The sequence below is a fragment of the Lepidothrix coronata genome, unplaced genomic scaffold (genome assembly GCF_001604755.1).
Source record: "Lepidothrix coronata isolate B3197 unplaced genomic scaffold, Lepidothrix_coronata-1.0 Scaffold5, whole genome shotgun sequence".
Taxonomy (NCBI): domain Eukaryota; kingdom Metazoa; phylum Chordata; class Aves; order Passeriformes; family Pipridae; genus Lepidothrix; species Lepidothrix coronata.
In genome coordinates, this window is record NW_016690185.1 from 2,658,498 (window position 1) to 2,682,199 (window position 23,702).

The 23,702-nt window shown below is 41.9% G+C and overlaps 1 protein-coding gene across 4 annotated transcripts in view; it reads right to left on the minus strand.

The window, feature by feature from the left end:
• The window catches only part of FYN (FYN proto-oncogene, Src family tyrosine kinase), a 142,734-nt gene that overhangs the window by 44,184 nt on the left and 74,848 nt on the right, over positions 1–23,702 (minus strand). For 3 of the 4 annotated variants that reach the window (XM_017829334.1, XM_017829318.1, XM_017829345.1), the window contains exon 3: positions 14,068–14,202. The exons of the other annotated variant lie outside the window; for it this stretch is intronic. The gene's annotated coding sequence lies outside the window, so the exon portion shown is untranslated. The remainder of the gene's footprint in view (positions 1–14,067; positions 14,203–23,702) is intronic. 4 annotated transcript variants of the gene reach the window in all.

The window sequence follows — 23,702 nt, forward strand, 5'->3', positions numbered from 1 at the left end:
AGCCCAGGTGGCCAAGAAGGCCAATGGCTTCCTGGCTTGTATCAGGCCAGAAGGCCCAGGGCAGTGATTGTCCCCCTGTACTCAGCCCTGGTGAGGGGTCTGGACCTTAAGTACTATGAGGAGAGGCTGAGGGATCTGGAGTTTTTTAGCCTGGAAAAAAGGAGGCTTGGGGTGACCTTATCACCCACTACAACTACCTGAAAGGAGGTTGTAGCCAGGTGGGGGTTGGCCTCTTCTCCCAGGCAACTAGTGACAGGATGAGAGGACGTAGTCTTAAGCTGTGGCAGGGGAGGTTCAGTTTGGACATCATGTGTTCAAGAAATGACTGGACATGGCACTTAGTGCCATGGTGTAGTTGACAAGGTGGTGATCAGTCAACGGTTGAATGTGATGATCTCAGAGGTCTTTTCCAACCTAAATGATTCTGTGATTCTGAAATTTTATTGCATTTCCCTTACCTGTATTGCCTGCAGTTAGCACGAGTCTACCCTCCCTTCCTCTAACTTAAAAGTGCCCTTTTTGCATTTCTTTTTTACCTTGAAGACACCATATCCACTCAGCAGGGTTCCCTCACCAAAATGTTTAAGTTTTTTCAGGAGAACAAGAAAATGGACTCCTGAGTCTGCACTTGCAGCAAGAGGTGGCACGTGTGGGTATCCCTCAAGAAACTAAAGCAACAGGACAAGGGAAAGGGTTTTGCAGCCTGGAGGCTGCAAAACACACTGCTGCTGCTACTGCTGTGGCAGCTGTGTGGACCTCCAGCCTCTGATCGCCTTGGAAGCTGGGTTGGAAATGGAGGTGCAGAGTACTGTGCATGCCCAGCACCAGTAGTGACTGCAGGTGAGCCCACAGGGACCACAACAGGTGCAGAGGTGGCCCAGCTGGCTTCATATCTATCAGCTGTGAAAAACTGCTTGTGGAGATAACGTCTACTGCTTTTACAATTTCAACAGCAGGATGGTCTGGCTCTGGAAACCCTTTGTTTGGAGATGTCACACAGAGGTGAAGTTTTCCCAGTTCCTCTCAGAACCAAGGAGTCTCACGGGCAGTGCCAGGAAGTGAAGCAGGACCATATGGAAGACAAGAACCCGGTGTGGTGGTGGCTCATCTCACTGCTATAGCACGGGCAGTGTCCAGGAGGCTTTGGGCAGGAAGGGTTAGTCTGGGACCCTCTGTGAAAGCATGGCTGTGGTGTGCAGAGGGCAAAACATGGGCAAAGAGCAAATGCTGCACGGGAGATACCACGAGAGAAATCCCAGCTCAAAAGAAAAGGCAGAAAGAGATGCTGACTATCCGAACAGAGAAGAGTGAGCCATTAAATCAGACTGGTTAAAAGCTGCAAGTGCTGCAACATGCTTCACCTTAAAGCAGTGAAGAATCTCACAGCCTCTTTGATGGCTTGCAGGCTTATGTCCCTGTGAAATTCTATCACCTCCTCCCTTTCCCCTCCCAGCTCTGTTTCTTCTCTTATTTTTCCCCATGTGCTTCCTTGGAAAAAAGTACAAAAGAAAGAAAAAAAGAGATAGGAAACATGAAATCTGGGAGAGCAGTGGGAGGGAAAGGAGTTTTCTTGTTACTCATTCACTAAGATTCAGCTGAGCAGGAAAAGAAATCCCCACTGAAATCTGGGTATATTTCACATACAAATTTACAACTGCTGACAAGACAGCCCTACACACCTCATTTACACATTGATGAGGAAAAAGTTAAAATGACAAATCAGCTGCAAAACTAAAACTGCTCAAAGTATTAATTCTGAAAAAAGTGAATAAACAAGGAAATGGTATACATATGTACTGTAGTTCCAAAAAAAATTGTTTGGGTTTTATTACTAGGAATGATATGTATAGTAAACCAGTGAATTATCAGTTTCTTGATTTTTTGTTTGATTTTTGCTTGCTTTAGTTTTTTGCTGGCAATGGCAGCACACAGGGAAGGAGATGCAAAGAGAACGACTGACAAAATGGGCTTTTTCTTTCACTTGTCCCCTCCCACTGTCACAGTGTCTAGACAATCCAAGTATAAAGACTGCTTAACTGTAGCCTCTTGCAAAATGTGACAGAGAGTGTTACATGCACACATCTTTTCAAGCCAAGTCTCTGCAAGTTGTCTGTTCCTGGCTCAAAGAAACAGCATCATGGGGAGTTGGCTAAATGTGAGAGAATACATGTATGCACGTACATGCCTAAAGTGATTTCAGCTTACTCAGGGGTTTCATAGACAATAAATATAACCTCCATTCAGCATTGGCCTTTGTGTTAATGAATGGATTCCAAAAACTAATCTCCTTCAGTATCACAGACCAGGCTTTTAATATCCAAAAGTCTCGTCTCCCTGCATGTCAGCATTTGGAGCTGTGGAAGGCTGAAGTTATTCAGCCAGCTCTGAGATCACCAAACAAAATCTGGAGTTGTTTTACACTAAAATCTCCAGAGATGAGCACACAATGTTGTTCATCCAACATGCTGTGCATCTTACAGTAAAGGAACAAGTTTTTATTACATTTTCATTAAGAAAGGCAGCATTTCTCAGATGTGTGAGTTATGGGTCATGCAGAATTATCATAATTTGACACTGGGATTGTAAAAAGGTATGTAACTGGTCTAATTAAAATGAACTTTTCTAATGTAAGCAAGCTGAATTTGTTTATTCTAAAGTTGTGTTTTTATGGGCAATATAAAACATGTGTTTTCATGAAAACATAAAAAACCCTCACTTACATGTTTTTTGAGACTTCCTTAGTGACAAATGAAAATAAACATTATGTTATTTGTCTCCTTTCTTGCCTTTGCTATATTTCTTGGACTCCAACATTTACATTGCAAGCAAACCAACATGAGTTTAACCAGAATAGTAGTTTCCTCCTACATGGTCAAAATATTAGTTGACAAAGATATAAAATTCATTATATCATTATTAATTATTTATATAATCATAGCACTTTAATTACTTTTGGGCAAGGCTAAGGAGATGTATTAACATTCTTATTATTGTAAATCAACCTCCTTTGGTTTTTCTGTTGGTTCTTGATACAAAATGGAAGCCAAAACTGAAACATTTAACAAAGACAGGCATCCGCTCCATTTATAGAAACAAAAGCAGTCCGCTGCTAGTTAATCAAATCCTAGGAAAAGTCAAGGAATACCAGGAAAATTCTTTTTTTTAATACTTCTATTTTAAAAGCTATAACATGTAATATTTGAAAAGCAAAAAGTACTGATTAACCTCTACTTAGTGTAGCTTCTGCATCTGTAAGCATATGGATGGGAGAAAGACTGGTGTAAATTCACTCCTTCAGAGCATCAGGACACCAAGCTGTGTAGTGCAGTCGGCACACTGGAGGGAAGGGATGCCATCCAGAGACCTTGACAGGCTTGGGAGGTGGGACTGTGTGAACTTCATGAAGTTCAATAAGGCCAAGTGCAAGATCCTACACCTGAGTCAGGGCAAGCCCAGATACACACCTACAGATTGGACAGAGATGTGACTGAGAACAGCCCTGTGAAGAAAGACTTAGGGGTGATGGTTAATGCAAAACTCAACATGAGCTGGCAACGTGCGCTCGCAGCCCAGGAAGCCATGAGAATCCTGGACTGCATCAGAAGCGTGGCCAGCAGGTTGGGGGAGGTGATTCTCCCCTTCTACTCTGCCCTTGTGAGACCTCACCTGAAGTACTGTGTACAGTACATAAGAAGGACATGGAACTGTTGGAGAAAGTCCAGAGGAGGGCCATGAAGGTAATAAGAGGACTGGAGAACCTCCCCTATGAAGATAGGCTGAGAAAGTTGGGGCTGTTCAGCCTGGAGAAGAGAAGGTTGTGTGGAGACCTCATGGCAACCTTCCAGTATCTAAAGGGGTTCTACAGGAAAGCCAGAGAGGGACTCTTTGTCAGGAACTGTAGTGATAGGACAAGGAGTAATGAGTACAAATTGAAAAGGGAAATTTAGGTTAGATATTAAGAAAAAATTTTTCACTGTGAGGGTGGTTATACATTAGAACAGGTTGCCCAGTAAGGTTGTGGTGCCCCAACCCTGGCAGTGTTCAAACCCAGGCTGGATAAGGTCTTGAGCAACCTGGTCTACTGGGAGGTGTCCCTGCCCATGGCAGGGGGGATTGGGACTAGATAATCTTTAAGGTCCATTCCAGTCCCTTAACATGCCATGATTCTATGATTCTATGATTTTACAACTCACAGCTGAATTATGGTGCCTTTTCAGAACCTGCTTTTTTTAGAGTTGTAAAAGAAGATAGGCCCTAAAATGTTTGAGGGGTACAGGGAGATGCAGGGAAAAATCTGTCTATTCTGCACCTTTCCATCCATGCCTCTGTTCTTGAACTCCTTGCACAGGAAAGGGGACCAGAATGGGAGAGGGGTCCAAACTGCTGAAGAGATGTGGAGCAGGTTCAGACCCAGTAGGGTGCATTCTCCTTCCCCTTGGATTTCTGTGGAATGAAATTCGATGGGATATTTTTAAGACAACTTCTTTCAGTGAAAGACATGAAAGGGAAAGGCTGGATGACTGGTAACCATCAACTGTCTTTTTCTGACCAAATCCTACAAATCTTGTCTGGAAAGCATCAGCAGGGAGGCTGAGTTAAGAAATAGTTATGTTAAAAGAGAATCAGAAGCACAAAATCCTTGGCTTTTATTCAGTCTTTGTGGTGAACATGCTTATTAATCACACCAAGGGATGCATCCAGCATGGCTGTGAAAAATAGATTCTCTAAGGGACATCTTTTTGGTGTTTTATGTTTTGCTGAAAGCACCACAGAACTATCAGACTGTGACATCAAATAAGCCAAATTTTATGAGCTACAGTAGGATTTTATATTCAAAATATAACATTCCGAGTTACCAAGAAGATGCAAGAAGGACAGAAAAGGCTTTCCAAGAGAAAGAACTACAAGAATTTTTAAAGAGATTTTAGTTTTCTGTGGAATTCCTCCTGCAGGCTGGATATGGATAATAATCAACACAGAAATTTACCCTGAAGTTGAAATGTCTTACTTTCCATTCCACTATTAGTAGCTCCCTAGAGAGAAACTGATGGAGTATGTATTTTGAAACACAAGCCTGAGACACATTAAACCCCAATATTTTCCGAGAAGGTTCACTCACCCACTTTGAATATTACAAGTCGCTAGGAAGGCATTCCAAGTTGGGCAACAAATAGGCACTTAAAACTAGTCCTATGTAGGTCAGTAATTCTCATGCTGTCTGCTTGCTGACCTCTCTCTGACTCACATCTATGCTGATGGGAACATTTTGGATTTTCAGAATTAATACTGTGTCAGTTTCGAGCCAACTCAAATGAAACAGATGGAATAAAATTGCAACACTTATTGAATTATTTTTGTTTTTATCTATTAACTCTGGTACCTTTCAGAGGACTGTCTTCATTCCAGCTTAACCAGTGATTCCACAATTTTTAGGAATCATAAAGCAGGTCAGGAAGATACAACAAATACTTCAAAATAATTCAAACTTTTAGGTGTTATTAGTTATTTCTCAGGCTTGTGGGTTGCAGGCTAGTGTATATACATATAATTTTTATACTAATGTCTGATCTAGAAAGAATATAATTTTATTGTGATGTGATAATGTGGTTCAGCCTTGAATGAAGCTGGAGATTTGTGTAGAATTCTTGCAAATCTATGTGTACCACACCCGTCAGACAGCATTAAAAAATGTAAATCAGATGCAGTACTACCACTGGATGTCCTCTGACTGTTAAAGATATGCAGAAAATCTCACATACACTATGTGATATTTCTGAACAAAAAGCCAGAAACACCAGGGCAAAACTTCAAGTCAAGTATGTTTCAAAACAGCACTGAAAAATTCCTAGGCTGCATTAATTTGATTTTTTAAGGGAGTCCTTTAACGCTTCACTCCCAGATTCTGCTTTAGCAGCCTGACTATAAAAATCCCAGCTGTTTAATTGTTCATCTGCAGCAGTCAAAAGTCAGGCTACTGCCCAGTGTCAATGGAATATCTATGGCTGGAGGAGTAGGAAGAGCAGTCTTAGATGAGTTCCTGCTGCCATAGTGCTCTGGTTCAAAGAAAATGTCTTTTACAGTGCTGGAGTGCTCCTACTATTGTTTCTTGTCAGCATACAGTTGCTTTGGAAATCTTCTACAATGGTGGCAGAAGCAGTTCAGGAAAAGGAGCAGCTCCTGCTACCACGAGAAGAGCAGATCCTGCAAGGAGCTTTGAAGTGCCATATTCTGCCCTGCTGTTTCTCCCTGTTACCAAGTGACTGGGGACGCAGCCCTGGAAATGACAGCTTCCTGACACTACAGACAAGATTTAAGTTGTAACACATGTCTGCGAAGTATAGCCCTGTGCTTGCCTTCCCTCTTTTTCCTCTTTGGGACCTGAACTAAGAGTCAGTTATGAAAGATGGAAGGTTTGGGCTTCATCTTGCTGTTTAATTTCAGCCAGCCTCAGAGGTCAGAACTGGGAAAGACAAGGCACATGTTGAAGGATTTCAGTGAGCTACAACCAGACCCTTGGCTTCTGCCAGAGGCTGTGAGCACAGCTGTCCATGGGGCAGGGCGGGTGGCCACTCAATGCCAGAAAGAAAGAGCGATGAATGTCTTGACAAACAGATCCATCACCCTGCCGGTGAGAGGATATGATCGCACTGTGGCAAGAGATTTATTACAACCCAGATGATCTATTTCTTAACACTATAGCTATACGAGCTGTATTTTACAAACTAGAGAAGAAAAAGGAAGTCAGCGCTCCAGGTGGGCAGGAGGGACAATAACCATGTCCGTACATGGTTGTTTGAGGGACAGTTGTGGTGGTGGGACTGGTTGGTGAAGAGGTCACCTGGCAAGGCCACAGGAAGCTGCATTAGCACAATGTGGCCATTTGAGCAGCCATAATCGAAAGCTCCCCAATCCAAAAAGAGAAGATAAACCCTCCAAACTGCTTCCAAAGGGACATGTCACCCCCCTTTTGGTTTTCTGTGGCTTCTTTGACAGCTGAATCTGTGAATGTCATGGCTTCATCTTTTTCAAAACACAGTGAATTCTCTTCCACTCTCTGTGATACATCCCTTTCAGCAAAACCAAACCAGAACAAAACACAAGAAGCAATTAAAGCAGAGGCTCACCCTGCAGTCTCTTAAACTTGCAGTAACTGAGTTATGCCTTGTACTGTCTCAGGGCTTTTATTACTTTAAGAAAAAGATGCCCTAGAAAAACACAGAACAGGAAGAGCAATTCTGAGAAAAGGTCCTTCTGTGTCTTTTTCTTTTCCCACCAACATCCAAACTTCACTTGTAATCTAAAAGAAAGAAGCTTATGTATAGCTAACTTCAGAAGGAAGGCCTGCAGGTTTTATGCTCATAAGCCAAAGAGCAAGTCAGACTCAAAGCTGCATAAAGGTTTTTTTTTTATGCTTAAAATGAGTTAAAGGAAGCTTTGAAATTAACAGCTAAAGGCAGCAGCTACACACAGTAAACACAGTGCTTACTCTATAGCTAAACCTCCCAGAGGATGGGTCTATCCTTAGTTTGGAGTAACATATGAGAGCACCATGCAAATTCAATAGCGTGATTTCAAGCTACATTCCTCCTTCATCAGGCTGCTTATGGCAGCTCTATTCACAAGCAGAGAGAAGTGAGTGAATGGTCTGCATAAGCATTTTGAGCTAATGCACCTAAATTGTAAAGTGTCTTTTAAGTGTATAAATTAGAAAACCTATATCAAGGGAAAACTGCTGCAAACGCCAGAATAATTTTGTCTTGGAAAGAGAAGAAGTGAAAGAGTGTCTCCATTGATTTCCTCTTTTATTTTCTCCCATTGAGAGAACAGAAGGATGATTGCAGTTTGATTCACACTGTTCTGATATTTTTTCTTTCAGTTCTTATTTTTAGAATCTGCCCAGGATTAATGGGTGTTCATTTGACCTGCAGTATGGGAGCAGCACAGAGCAGAGTGCAAAATGTGAATCAGGATGGGCAGGGAAGGAAGAGGGGAAAAGGGAAGGAAGCAGTATAGAAGTTCTGCGTGTTTGCCACTGTGGACTAGGAAAGAGGCATAGAAAAAGATTTTCTCTCAAAAAAAACCCTCACTGCTCCCTCCCATGCACAAATGAAACTAACCTCTTCTCAGCCTTGTCTGATTTGTTTTGTGATGAAGACCTTGGAGGATGTGATGGCAAGGAAAAAGGAGCAAGCTGAGTCTCACATCAGCAGATGACTTTCTTCGAGACCCTTTCAGGACCCATTCCCATCCCAAGGTGCTCTCATGTCACCAAGGTTGCTACTGTTAATATTTTAAAAGTATTATTTAAATCCCTTCTTTGTCCAGTTACAACAGGTTAAAAATATCCTCCTTCAAAAACACAAGCAAAAATTTGCCTGTGGTTATCTCGCAAAGAAACCCCCAGTCTTTTCACCATCATTGTAGCTGGCTCCATATACAACAGCAAAGACATTTACAGGTGGAGACCCCAAACAGGGTGGCAGCCACATTGTGGCAAAGGCCAGTAAGGGACCAGAGTGCTGATGGTACTGACTACATCAGTAACGGGAAGACGCAAAAACTCTGCCCACACTTACACATACACACACAAAAAAGTGCTCCAGTGAGACCTGTTTTCTCAAATCCAGCTGTTGCCACTGTGGTTTCAGTGTATGACAGTTTACTGCTAGGTGACAGCTTCGTATTGTGTATTGGGTCTGGATGGAGTTAAGTTCCTTCATAGTGTTCCAAACTCTGCTGTGCTTTAGATTTGTGACCAAAAGGATGTTGATAACACACCCATGCTTTAGCTACTTTAGCTTGCACAGCATCAGGACCTTCTTTGTTTCTCACTCTGGCACTGCAGCAAGTAGGCTGGAGGTAGGCAAGAGGTTGGGAGGGAACACAGCTGGTGAATCTGACCCCAGCTGACCAAAGGGATATTCTATACCATATCATGTTGTGCTCAGCAATAAAAATTGAGTTTTTTGAGAGTAGTCATTGTTGGGAGACTGGGTGAACATCAGTCTGCTGGTGGGAAGTGGTGACAGTGCATCTGCATCACTCACTTTCTTTTCAATTCCTAACTTTGCATTCCCTCTTACAGAAGAGTGTCAGTGTTGATGCACACAGTCCAACCATGAGGTGATTAAGACCAGTGATTTTCAACTCTCTTTTGCCAACTACCCTACAAACTACAGTTCCCCATGTTCTACCACAGGCTGCAACTGTGCTACCTGGGATGACTTCTAGGAAGTCTATGGTCAGTCTCTACTTTCTTTTAACCACATACACTCCCAAGTGCCAAAAACCTGAGAGATGCCCCTAGAAGCAGAGATAACCTACACAAACCTGGATGGGGCAATCACCAGAGCAGGAGACGAGTAAGGAAGGGAATTGAGGCAGAATCCAAAAGAACAGGAGGAGAAAGAATAGATACTTTCCCTTTCGTTGGCTTCTGCTGCAGACCAGTGAACCACAAGAAAGTCCCTCTGCCTCCAAAGGTGGATCAATACTCTCAGCTCAGAGTGGACCCTGCAGTATCACAAAGCCCAATGAGGTTGCCTACCTCCCGCTGCTACCTCAGGGAACTCTAAGAGGTACTACCAAAACTGCTACACATGGACCTATGCCTAAAAGGGCCTGCTCCTCTCTGTCTCCCTTTGTCTTTCTTTCTGTCTCTCTCTCCCTCATGAAAAGATACTAGCAATTCAAGATAGCAGCAGCAGCAATAGAAGAACACAAAACCACAATACTGGACAGATGCCTTCTCTCCTCCGTGTATTGTCCTCTTTGTCTTTGCATCAGTGTGTATGGTTGTAGAACTGATCAGTTTTCATTCTTGGTGATTGAACCCACAGCCTGCCCTGACTCTTAGGTGGCTGCACTGCTTGAATTGGAATATCACAGTCTGGAGGTGGATGAGCCAACAGTAAACATGCGAGAACATCCCAGATGCTTCAAGAGTTGGGACTTCGAGTTTAAAAAAGAGGTGGTGGGAAAAATCATGATAGAAGGTCGCTTCTGCTAGTCAGAGAAAATTGGGCTTCAAAAGCCATGAAAGATAGATTCTGCTGGGTTAGTGAGAATTTTCCAAAGGAAGCCAGCAAACAGCTAGAGGGCCCTTCACATTGTTCAAAATACCTAAGTATCACTAAACACATTGTAGATCTATTTTTAAGCTTTATGTCCATATCTGAGGACAAGTAGAAGAGATAATTTTATTTCATCATGAACCTGAGGTCATTGCACATACTGGTCAGGGAATGATCTGCAAGGTATAGTCATGTGTAGTGAGTCTAAGCTACAGGTCCACAGCCTGGTCCTTTAGCTTAAAGCTACTGAAATCTTCTCAGCACAGCTATAGGAATAGAGTTCCTACTTTAAACTTTCATGGCCTAAGCAGGAAGTCACATTGAAATAATGGACTAACTGGAAGCTGTGGATATTTAGGCTAGGTGTCAGGGAAGAAAATCCTTTCCATTGGCAAGGACAGCAAAACAACCTGGAATAGACTGCCTAAGGCAACGTGAAGGTTAGACAAGTATCCGCCAGGCATGGCACTGTCTCTGGAGGCATCTTCAGGGGGATGGGTGAGTCTCTTGCAATCTGGTTTTCTGTTATGCAATGAGTGACCAAAACAGCAGATCCTAACTCTATTTAATAGCCTATTCTCTAAAGCCAGAGGAAGGCTGACTTCTTTGTTTCTCTCTCTCATTCTTTCTCAAAGATTCATATGCTTAGGAGAAGAAACTGTACTTTAATTCTGGTCTGAGAACCAAGGTGCATTTGCCAAGCTCAAAAACCCATCTGAAGATCCTGTTAGTCACACAGAATCAAGTGTGGAAGTTTGCCAAAGTGGACATTTGCTCAATTTAACATGCAGGAGTATCTACAATGGTGCTCCTTGTCTGGTGGTCCAGAGAGCATTGGAGCCCATAAATCACTGGGTGGTCCACAAGCCCATAGCAGACACCAGACCAAGCAAATACACATCCACTGGATGCTGTGGTAACATTTTGCTGGTGGTGTTTGAGCTACCCCTCCTACTGCCTGCACCCCCTCCCCAGTTTGGCCCTCTGAGTAAGAGCAATTGACCCAAAGTGCCCCTGAGGATGGCTCCAACCATCCTCATCAGCAGAATGAAAAGAGCAATGCGTGAGGAAGAGGTAGTCAACAGAGGTTTCTCTGTTTCTGTGTATTTAAGACACAAAAACAAGTGCAGGACTGGATGGTAATCTGGAGCAGACAAACAGGGTTTCACTGAAAATTACTGTTTTGCAATATGTCCCATGAACTACACATCTCTCAACAATTCAGGATATTGCGAGATTCTGTTTGGAGTTTCCTAGCACGAAAAGACAAAAAAATGAAGGCTGCCGAAGTTAAAAGCTAGGTACACAGCACAGGGGACAGATGTCATATTTGTGGATTGTGTTGTAAAAGGAAAGGGACCTCTTGATAGGGAACAAATACACACTTTGTAAGCCAGGTTGGCTGGACAAGTTGGGTTAAAGAAACAACCACAGTCATATGCAGCACAAAACCATGATATTGAGGACAACATTAACCAAAGCAGAGGCTATGAGAAGATAACCCTTTTTAGTTGCCTATACGCTAATTACAAGAATCTGAAAAAAATGGATATACCCTCTGCCTGCAAAGTAACAACGCAAAAAATACTCCTGAAAAATAATAGCTACATTTAGATTCTATTACTAACAGAAACAGTTGTAGTTGCAAAGTAACAATGCAAAAAATATTCCTGAAAAATAATAGCTACATTTAAATTATATTATTAACAGAAACAGTTGTAGTCAATTTTAAAAGTTCCAAATGGAAGAGGGGAGTTGACAGCCCATATATGTCACAAATGATGTCTGTCCGAGTGACCAACAACTTGGAAGTAAACAATCTTGGAGAGTACAGGGATGATGGACTTCTTCAACACCTATATACAAGAAGTACAAAATCCCTCCCTGTGTTACTTAGGCTGGAATCCTTATGTCACTAGCACTAAAGCACTCTTGTACTTTCCAAAGGGCTACAAATAAGTCACTAACTGCTAAAAGATCAGCCATCCTAACCCCGTGAAATAAAGTCCTTGCCAATTAGCTAAATGAGTCATACACAACATAGGCCTTGCAGCACCAAAGGGGAAAGACAATTCAGAAGCAGTTCACAGCATGATCACCACAACATGAGGACCTTATGGGACATAGCTAAACTCCACTGCACACAAGCTAAACCCCGTGGTGATCACACAACCATGCCATGCTCAGCAGGACCCACTTACTTGCTTCCTTCTCCAGCCAGGGACTGCAACTGGCAGGAGCTGCAGGGCCAGCACAAGCACAACTTACTGCTGCTGGTCCCATGATGGAGCTACCTGAACAGCCTGTGAGTCATATGTGGTTTAGTAGAGGAGTCAGAGCATCCCTGTTCTCCACTTTGTCTCAGAGGGAGGAAATGATCACAAACCATAAGGTTACTGGTTGTTTAGACTGAAAAGGACCAACGCTTCCTGTGCAGATAGCTAACATTGTCTGCAATCAAACCCAGACTAGCAAAATTTTAAGCAATATATGAACATATGCTCTTTATATATGCATAAAGTAAAATCACAGTGCATGCTTTCTGAGAGACAATTTCACAAAACTGGAGCGAATGGGAGTCAAATCAGGCTGAAGGCAGAACATACAGAAAGTTGCTGACATTGCAAGCAGTTTAAGACGTTTCCTAAATGCCTACAGTGCTACAACCATGAAAATGGGCTAGATAAAAATAACACACAATAAAAAACCTAACAGCTGAGTTGTTTCACAAAGAAGTGAAAAAAACATATAAAATATTATATACAAAACTGATACATGAAGAGAGAAAGGGGAAAAGATAATAAGCAAAAAAGCTAAATAAAGATTATATAGAGGAATGAAGAAGACACTAGGAAAAATTAAGGCAGATAAAATCAGATGTGTAATTTTTTATTTTTCTAAATAGATTATGAATGCTGAATCCTGAACAATACAAATGGTAAAATAGTTCATAACAATATGACAGCAAGAGGAGTTATGAAAAAATATTTCTGATTGGTACACAGATAAAAGGCTGGATGATCTGTCTATGATGATGATAATGAAATAGCTTCCCACCAGAGTAGCCCCTGGAGAGGGGTTGTTAAACAGCAGATAAACAATTCTGGGTGATTCAGATGAGTTGCTAGCAATAAACTTGTTTCAGAAGCTTTTAAAGATCTAGTCTTGGAGCTGCTACTGCTGCATCTAAAGCAGTTCTGGGCCACTGGGGAAGGACCAGGGGCAGGAGGAAGGCTCATATTGGGCTACTGTTTAAGAGAGGTAAAAAGTAATTACACACCGATTGGCTGAGTCTCCAGTGTTTTGCAGAGGATAAAACAACCAATATAGATCTCAATTAATAATTTTTTTTTAAAGCTCTGTAATAAAAGTCAATTAATTTGGCTTTAAGGGAAATAGATCCTGTCAAACTAATTTGATGTAATTTCTTGCAAAAATACAAGTTCATTTGATGAAGACAGCTTTGTTAACGGTATTACAACTCTAAGTCATTTGACTTGTTCTATAGGATATCTTTATGAAGAAACAATGCTTTGAAGCCTTATGGAGTGTCTCCATCTCTACACGGAGAGCAGGACTCCACAGGTGGAGAGCACTGTATGAGGTCAGGCAAAAACCTCGAACTTATTTTATACTAAAGTCACTTCTGAGTCCACAATCATATTAAAAGCATTATAAAGCTGATAAATGAAGGAAACCAATGTGTAACAGTAAATGAGAAATTATTTATTAGCAAACAAATGGGTTTCTATTGAGTTATCACAGGTATTGGTGATCATCTCTTTACTATTTAATAGCCTTATCAGTGACCTGGATTAAAGTTAAGTCATCGTGGTTAGACATGAGACTGTGGACAGCAGAAAACAAACCACAAAAGGATAAGCCTTACAAGAGCAACTGGGATCTGTAGAAAGATGGGAGAAACCAGTTTAGGTGTTAATATGGCCAAGTACAGAATCACCTTATTAGAATAAAGAATACAGGCCATACTTACAGGGTGAGAGGGAGAGAGAGGACTCTATTCTCCAAAGCAGAGACTGAATATAAGACCCGGGATCCTGGGAAGCAATCAGCTTGACATGAATTCCCCACGCAAGGCTGTGGCCAAAAGGGCTAATGTGAGCCTCAGCTGTACAAACAAATGAAAATCAAAGGATGAGTAGGTAGGTTATGGTGATGCTGTATTTGGTTCTCATTCCTCTGCTCCATGAATAACATATTCAGGTTCTGCTGCTTCATTTTACAAAAGTGTTGGAAAAATTGGAAGAGTGTTCAGGGAAAAGAAATTAAATGACTGAAAACTGGGTGGCAGAAGGCTTTGTTATAAACCAAAACCTTAAATGGTATTTTGTTATTTTGTTCACAGTATAGCAGTATTCATACAATGAATAAATCTGGCAACTGCGGGCTCTAATCTAGCAAAGGTGGAAAATGCATTGGAACGGAATGCTGTTCCAGTCCAGACTGTGAACAGGGAACTTTGTTCTGCTTTTTCAGCAACGATCTGTTATGGGTAATTAACCAGTAATTAACCCTTTACACAACAGGCTGTGATGTACTGTCTGTCTCTGCAAAGTTGTGGAAGTAACTATGCTTGATTTAAAAAGGATGCACACCCACATGGCTTGGGTTAATCGGCACAAAGCAGGAGCTCCTGCAGGTAAGACCTACTGCCTGCCTAAGGCTGGAGGTCAGGTGAGTGGTCACTGCATCACACTGGGCTTTGTGCTGCCACCAAGAAACACTCCTTCTCCAGGGTAGTAATCTTGGCAGCCTTCCTGCTCATGGCTTACAAAATATCTCCAGGGGAAACCCCAACCTTTTGGGGATGAGATGCCATCTAAGTACAAACGACGTCCAACTGTCTGTCTTCTGCAGGATCTGCAGGCTCTCAATTCCCAGCACTTGCTCCACACAGAGCCTCACTGTACAAAGTTCCTCCCACTGAAATGCCAAGGAAACCACTTTCAGGAAACTGATGGGTGTTATTACAGCTCTGACACTGAGAGAGCACCTGCGACTCCTCGCTTCAGCAATTCACTTCGTCTGCTGCCTGCTACTGGGTCCTTGTCCCAGGGATCTGCCTGGGATTTCATCCCAGCATCACCCAGCCACAGAAAGTGACCTCAGAGAATCATGGTGAGGGAAGAAGTCCTCCATATCTCACAGATATTTCCTGTCCCAAATTCATCCTTTTGGGATGAATTGTTGGACTAGCTACCTTCTTCAGGAAAACAAGTTAGTGCCTTTAAGCAGGATGAGTGGACGTGAGCATTGCTCCTGCAGGCACCTCCTAGGTCACTCAAGACATACATATGTCTTCTCATTCCCTTCCCCCATCCTGAAGGAACTGGGTGCTGCCAAGAAAGCTTTTGGTGCTCTGTCCCAAGGCTGAGGTTGGGCAGGTGGGTTCCTAAGGACCTGGTAACTGAATTTGCTTCATCCCACAGCATGCTCATATTTAGATTTGGTGGTTTTTAAAGAGGTAGTGCAAGCTTTTGTCCATGCTGTCTGTTTCAACCTGGGCCTTTTGCCAGAAAGTATTAATCCTATCAATGTGCAGGAGTGGGAAGGCAGGGAAGTGTTTGATTTGTGCCAGTTGCTGGTATCATCTCATTTTAAGCTTCTCGAATGAACCCACTTACGACTGAATGCTGCAGTGTAAATTCTGCAAACAAAACAGATAAAATAATCCCAATTGTTTGAGCTCAGGACTGGTTCACATATGCCACTCCAGAGATTTAGAAGGCATTATTTCAAAGAAACATCTAATTATATTTAATTATGATTCTACATATATACTTCTGTTCAACAGGTGGGAAAAATGTTTTACAAACTTTCAGTCACTCAGTGAGTGATGCCTGCTAAAACACAGCATGCTCAACATAGTAAAATCTCAGTGCTATGTTACAAACATAAAAGAAACATACATCTTCAGTAAAATTGTAGTACAAAACGTCTGCAGAGTGAACCAAAACAAGAAAGTCTGTGAAAATTTTAGGGAGGACGATGGCCTGTCCAAGCGTGGTGTGTGTATATATACGTGTACATGCACTCATACACACCACTACTTCATCCCTGCTATACCCAGTATTCCTATCAACAGTTCTCAAGACTCAAACCTGCAACTCTTTAGTCATTAATAGAGCAAAAGTTTTGGGAAAGCTGACTGAGAGTGAGGTTTCAGAACTACTAATAAAAGATGAATCAGACCCTGCAAAAGTATGGTTTGAATTGTGCACTTTTGCATCTTAATACTTTCTGTCCTCCTGGATGCATTTTTCTCCCTCTTCCTCTGGCACAACTCCAACTACATCCTACAGCATGAGGATATTCTGTTAAGCACATGTGCAACTGTGTTTTTAAGCCTTGTAAAGGCTTGCTTATGTCGAAAGTTGTACCATTACAAGGATCACAGAGGCTAGACTCCACAAATTTAATTTTACAGATAAAGTAACTGTGGTAATCTTCCTAAACATAAATGACAGAAACTACATAGAAACAAAGAGCTTTAATGCATGGACCTAAAAAAATCTTTTTTTGAAAATATTACAAAATAAATAGATGCAAGACTTGTCTTTTTATTCCAGACACACAGACAAAGAATTATATGGGAGAGTGAGAGACTAACCATCCCATCTGCCTTTGTAATTCATCCAGACTAGACACAGAAACGCTATGGAATTTAATGCAATGAACCCCAGAAGTGTCACTTTCGCAAATCTCAAGAGGCATCATTGACCTGAGGCTGGCTGCAGTTTCTGCCCCAATTCCAGTTTAATGTATTCCAGTCTGACCCTCAAACGACAGTGCTGCTGGAGAACACGCTAAGAAACAAATGCAGGCAATTGCTTTGACATAATTCTTTTGGACACAGGCAGATCGAATGTGCTGATGTCAACAGAGACCAGAAAAGAGTTTTATCCAATCTCCTTTCCCCACTGAAGAAAACGAGAGAAAACAAAGTACAACCCAAAACCTAGCCAAACACATGCCTATCTCTCAGCAGCAACACTGATACATGCTATCTAAGAAAGGGAAAGCCAAGACAAACATTTCTAAGTAGCATTTGGATGTATACATAGCATTTAATCTATAGCTTAAATTTACATGACTTGTCTATATAATTGGCTCGTTGCACATAACACGCATGAAACATCTGTTCTATAGAGGATATTAATTTAAAACCTCAGGAACAGCCTAATTCAGTCCTTTATGGCTATAGTACATTCAAAAGAGTTCCTAACATAGTTCCCTCACTTCAAAACACTCTTCTTCTCTTTCTCCCATTCTTCTAAAATTTAGGGGACTGTGTGGACCTGTTTTCAATATGATTGTCCTGCCTTGCCACTCACTTCAATATCCAAGCTCTAGCAACTTTCAGGCTGCATAATTTGATGTCAGAGAACACTGAGGCAATACTGATGTTTTCTGCACAAGGACAGCAAAAGGAGAAGCTGGGAATATTTTTTTCCATGCAAAACATGAATTATGGTAGGAAACCAGATCAAGGATGATACGATGCCTATCTTGAGAATAAAAGGCTAAGCTAAAGATTTTCTTCTCCAGCTGGTTGCTGTTGCTCCTGAAATAACTTCAGTATAAAAGGAAAATATAAAAATCCCACATATCAATGGTACAGTTTTTCAGAACTCATGAGGGAAAATACCGGGACTGAATGTGGCTTGTCTCTCAGCTTCATACAATGAAAACAGAAAAAAAGAACAGATCCTAAACTCATTCCCTCTTCTCTCTTTTACTTCCTCTCCTAAGAAAGGCTTCCACCTCTGCTACTCACAATTTTTTTTTTCTCTCATTCCTCCAGCTCCTCCCTGCTTCAGTCCATGCAGAAAGATTGTCTGCAATGGTATAACGCAAAAACCAGATGAAACACTCAAGGCTTCCTCTTTCTGTGTGCCTGGAGTGTTTCCAAGAAGAGAAAGTCTTGTGATGATTCTCACTTTGCTCTTCTGCAGCTACTTGAGTGGGTCACTCTACCACAATAAAAGCCTGCATCTGCTATCTGACCATGATCGAGAGACAGAAAAAAATTACCATTTTGAATGTCCATAAGAAGTGTGGTCCCAGAGAAGACATATCATGTGTTACAGCCACTGAAGTGGAACATCAGACCACCCCTAGACAAAGAAAAACCAGACTTTTGTCCTTCTTCGCCTACCACCCTTGATGTGACCTGCCCCCAGAATGTGGCCACAAAATGTGGTCCACAGTCTGGCTGAGCATCAGAAGCCACAGAATCTTTTAAGATGTGTTGGGACGTGTGTATATGTTGTAATGTTTAGGCAATAAGGGTTTTAAGGCTGCAAAGCATCAGGAATTATAAATAATTTAATCATAGAATCATAGAGTGGTTTGGGTTGGAAGGGACCTTAAAAATCATCTATTTCCAACCCCCTTGCCCTGGGCAGGGACACCTTCCACAGATGGTTCAAAGCCCCATCCAACCTGGCCTTGAACACTTGCAGGGATGGGGTATCCACTTCTCTGTGCAACCTGCGACAGTGCTTCGCTACCATCACAGTAAAGAATTTCTTCCTAATATCTAATCTAAACCTGCCCTGTTCAGTATCTTTGTTAATGACATAGGCAGTGGGATTGAGCCCACCCTCGGCAAACTTGTGAATGACACCAAGCTGAGTGGTGCCATTGACTACTGGAGGGAAGGGATGTCATCCAGAGGACCTTGACAGGCTTGAGAAGTAGGCCTCTGTGAACCTCATGAAACAAAACAAGGCTTAGTGCAACATCTTGCACCTGGGTCAGGGTGAAGGATGAAGGAACTGAGAGCAACCCTATGGAAAAGGACTTGAGGATACCGATGGATGAAAAATTAGATATGAGCTGGTAATGTATGATTCCCGCCCAGAAAGCCAACCATATCCTGGACTGCATCAAAAGAAGCATGACCAGCAGGTTGAGGGAGGTGGTTCTGGTCAGCTCTCATGAGACCCCATCTGGAATACTTCATCCAGTTCTAGGGTCCCTGCTACAAGACCTTGGACCTGTTGGAGCAGGTCCAGAGATGGGCCACAAAGATGATCAGAGGGCTAGAAAACCTCTCCTGTGAAGACAGCCTGAGAGAGCTAGGATTGCTCAGCATGGAGCAGACTCCAGGAAGACCTTACAGCAGCCTTTCAAAACTTAAAGGGGGCTATAAGAAACATGAAGAGAAACTTTTTACCAAGACCTGTAGTGGTAGGAAGAGGGACAACAAGTTTAAACTGAAAGAGGGTAGATTTGAACTGGACATAGGAAGAAATCTTTTCCAATGAAGGTGGTGAGACACTGGAATAGGTTACCCAGAGAAGTTGACAAAGTTCCATTGTTGGAGATGTTTAATGTCAGATTGGATGGGGCTTTGAGTAACCTGGTCTAGTGGCAGGTGTCACTATCCAGGGCAAGAGTTTTGGAATAGATGGACTTTAAAGGTTCTCCCAACCCAAATTATTCTATGATTGATGATTCTGTTATTGAATTGGATTGTCAACTCCATGGCTGCTATCACAAAACAGAGTTGGTGCAGTTCATGCAGCTGGGCATTAATGGTGCTGTAAGACAACTTGTGGAGTGGGGGTACAAACCTGTATTACTGTAGACAGAAACAAATAAAGCACCTGCACTCTAGGATTAAGGTATGTGAAGAAGAGAGAATAAGATATCCATATGATTCTGTCTAAATGTATAGATGATACAAAACAAAAAGCAAGAATCAAAAGCACCCATATCTTCACATTGTCATTTGTATGAAGAGTCTTTTACTTCTTCCATAATGTAAAGCTCCAGTTGTTATGACAATCACAGCAGTTGTTATGTAGTTCATGCTCACTATCTTTTCAGAGAGTGAGAGGTCTGATCATCTGCAGTCTTTGAATACTTCCCTCTAAACATGCTCATCTAATATGACTCCAGTTTTCAGCAACAACAGATTATCTGTTGTTTGACTACTGAAGGCTGTTACAATATTTTTACAACAGGAAATGTGTGTTCCATACGTAAGAAGACTACACTTACAAGAAATAATGCAGGAAGGTGATCTAATTTCTCTTCTGCTTCCTTCCTTCTGCAGTGTGCTGCATTGAGATGTTTGTTCCAATACACAGATATTAATTCAAGGCCAAGATTTTATTTAGCCTGATCCCACAAAACAAGCCAGCAGTTAAACTGCAATTCAAACACCTCAGCTTTTGTGCTGCATTCACATTCATGTAAGTGATTTAGGTAAGTGGGTTGAAAATTTCCCTTTTCAAGGTTATTGAGCCTGTCTTATCCATGGCTGGATATTTGTGTCAATGTTACAGTTTTAAAACTTCTGCAAATCAAGAACACCTCCCAAAGGTGCAAACAGTACATCAAGCAGGAAATGTCAATTTTGAAGGGTCTTTGTTGTCGCCCTGAACCTCAGTACTGCAGACTGTAAGGAAATGGCAATTTTGCTGCATTTAGGGAAAAAGCACAAGATCTTCACAAAGCGCCATACTCACCCATGAACGTTACCCAGCTAAAACTGCTGAACGAAGAAATTTGTGTAATTGTTATGCTTCACTCCTCTGCTTATGAAAACCAGTTCTTAATTTAGGAAGTCTGAGGCAGCCTTTAAATAGGAAACTTTAAAGTATTCTTCTATACTTATCCTTGACTGGTGATACATCTATATAATAAATTATAAATGGCCACATGCTACTGCCTCCTGTCTGAAAGCTAAAAGCTGGCAAGATAGGCTATACTGCTACAGGGCCAAATCTGCATCAGACAGGTTGCTGAATTTGGGAAGTTGGAAGCACTAGAATTCACAGGCTGACCGGTCAGTACTGACTTCCAAAGTTCTTAGAAAGGGATAAACAGATGGGCCAGGAAAGGGCAGTACTCTGAACTGGATTGCATAGCCATAGAAATAACATCTGAGATCATTTGGTCTCTATCTTCTATGCTAAAAACCATTAGACCATTAAAACCCTTCCCACTATATCCTGCATTATTTGTGAGATAACAAGACTAGCTCTTTCATATTTATGTGTTAGAGAGGTATATAAAATACCAATAAAATTAAGGGATACTTCCAAAAGTTATGTTTGTTTTGTTTATGATGTCAGTAGCGTATTTTTCTGATGAGGCAATACTGACTGAAATGCAGATTTCCCTATGGCCTGGCTAGAGCCTCTGTCTTTTGTTTGCATTTTGGGCACTCAATTGTCTTCAGTAAAGACGAAGTGTGAAAAATGAGGCTCCATGTTTTCTTTTGTATATATTTTTTTTTCCAGAGCAGGTTTTCATATGCCAGGAGCATAAATGTAAGCAAAAGAAAACAGTCCCAACTGTGTCAGCTTCCCAGAACTATATTTTGTATGCTGGTGCTTTTGTTTTCTTGCAAGTTCAGCATTGCTTTAATGGCAGCACCCTGGATTCCCCCTCCCCCCAACAAGTGATACATATTAGTACATCTGTTTTCTCTGTAAAGTCTTTCTGCATTCTTTGCAGGGCACAGGAAGGATGTGGGCTCCTTTTCACATTCAAATGAGGCAAATTAGCCTTTGCCTGGTTCCTACAGTATAATGCTTATTTTACATTTAAGCATGAGAAAAAGGGAGGAAATAAAACCCAACATATTAGGTGGGTTATATGTTTCATTTTGGTACAAGCTTAACTGAGCCTTCTTTTGCAAACTGCATTCCACAGGGCATAATTTCAGGATGATGTTCAATAGTTTAATAATGTAAAGTGACTGAATAGTCTGCACAAAGAAATAGCAGCCACAGATACATTAAACATGTTGAAAAATGCTGAAAATGTCAACCTGAATCAGCAGGGTTCAATCCAGGAGACTCCTGAAGTGCATTGATGGTAAATCCCTAACACAGGTGACTGGGTTCACAACTGGAAATGCTGTGCTGGACTTAATACTTACAAACAAACCTATTTGAGCAGATCCAGCAAAGGTCTGCAAAGATGGTTAAGAGTTTAGAGCATCCCTCCTATGAGGAAAGGCTGAGAGAGCTGGGACTCTTCAGCCTGGAGAAGAGAAGGCTCAGGACAATCTTATTAATGCATATAAATACCTCATGGGAGGCAGTAAATGAGACGAGGCAAGAGCTCACAGTGGTGTCCAGTAACTGGCAATGGGCACAAATTAAAATAAAGGAAATGCTATTTAAACATAAGAAAAAACCTATAGTACTGTGAGGGTGTTGAATGCTGGCACAGGTTGCCCAGAGAGGCTGCAGAGTCTCCACTGCTACAGATATCCAAACCCCATATGGATATGACCCTGAGATACCAACTTTAAGTTGACCCTGGTTTGAGCAGAGGGTTGGAGTAGATGATCCCCGGAGGCCCTTTCTAACCCCAGCAATATGTGATTCTGCCAGGTCATACACAGACCTGCTGCACTTACAAAAATCCTCCTCTCACTCCTTTTAGAAGACAGAGACAAATGCAACAATTCAGTAAGTTAACAAAAGCATGGTATGCATTTTGCAGGGAAAAGATGTGGTTCAAATTCCTGCTTTTTTAGATCCTGTGCTCTAATTCAAGTGGTAAAGCTAAGAGATGGGATGCAAGAAAAAACAAACAACTGCTTGGTAAACTGTGGTTTAGCACAGACAGGTAGCACTAGGTGGAAATTCAGTGCACACTCTTTACACTACAGCAACTTCTTGCACACTATGCACAAGGTAATATACTCCACATACAGAGGACAGAAAATGAAGTAGTCAGGTGCTGTAAATTTACACTAGGCTTTACTGATAGCAATCTCCTAGAGCAACATGCCCTTAGCTCTGTTGACAGTCATGGGCCAGATTTGACATATTTTACTGAGAGACCTGAAAGACATTTTGACACAGCTGCTAATGCATGCAAGTGCTTTGTCTATCTTGGTTGCCGTCCTCATCCACAGTACTGGAATGCACCAGTCTTGCAGTAACCAGTGGATTGTGTCCTTGGTCTGGGGACTTGCAAGACCCACGTCCCAAGTCCTTGTTCTGCTCATGAACTACCTCTTGAAATAAGTTACTTGCTGTTGTTCTTGGTTTTCCCCCTGTTCTGACCTGAGTCACTGTACAATGCACTCTCTTCTCAGTCTGTGTGAGCAGAGTCCTGCCATGGCCTCCCATCTTCCCCTGTGGGAGACTTGAAGCCTGCTCTGGCCACAGAGCAGCAATAAGAGTTCCTACACCCTCAGAGCTGACACTGGTTTTTCAGACACCTGGCAGTCCAAAGAACACAAGCACCTACTGTTCTCATGCACCTATTTCCCCTCCAAAGCCAAAAACATCCAAACTGATTAGTTTTGCAGCACAAAATGGAATGGCAATGCCATTATGTGTGTCAGCCTGAACTCCCCTTCACCTTTAATCTCGCTCCTTAGAGCAGCAGTACAAAGCTCTAGCTCGGAGACCTAGAGTAAAGGTAATCTGGTCTGGCTTTAGATCCAGACTTCCCCCAGTCAGTCTCTAGCCATCCTCAAGTCGTAAGAGGAACAAGGCTGCTTGATTGGATCCTGATGCCTTTAACATTGGTTACTTGAAAGTGTTGTGCCAAAGAGGTAAGTGGAGGGACCTGAATAACTCAGAAAGTTCTCAAAAACTATATAAGTGAAAACAGATTTTAGGC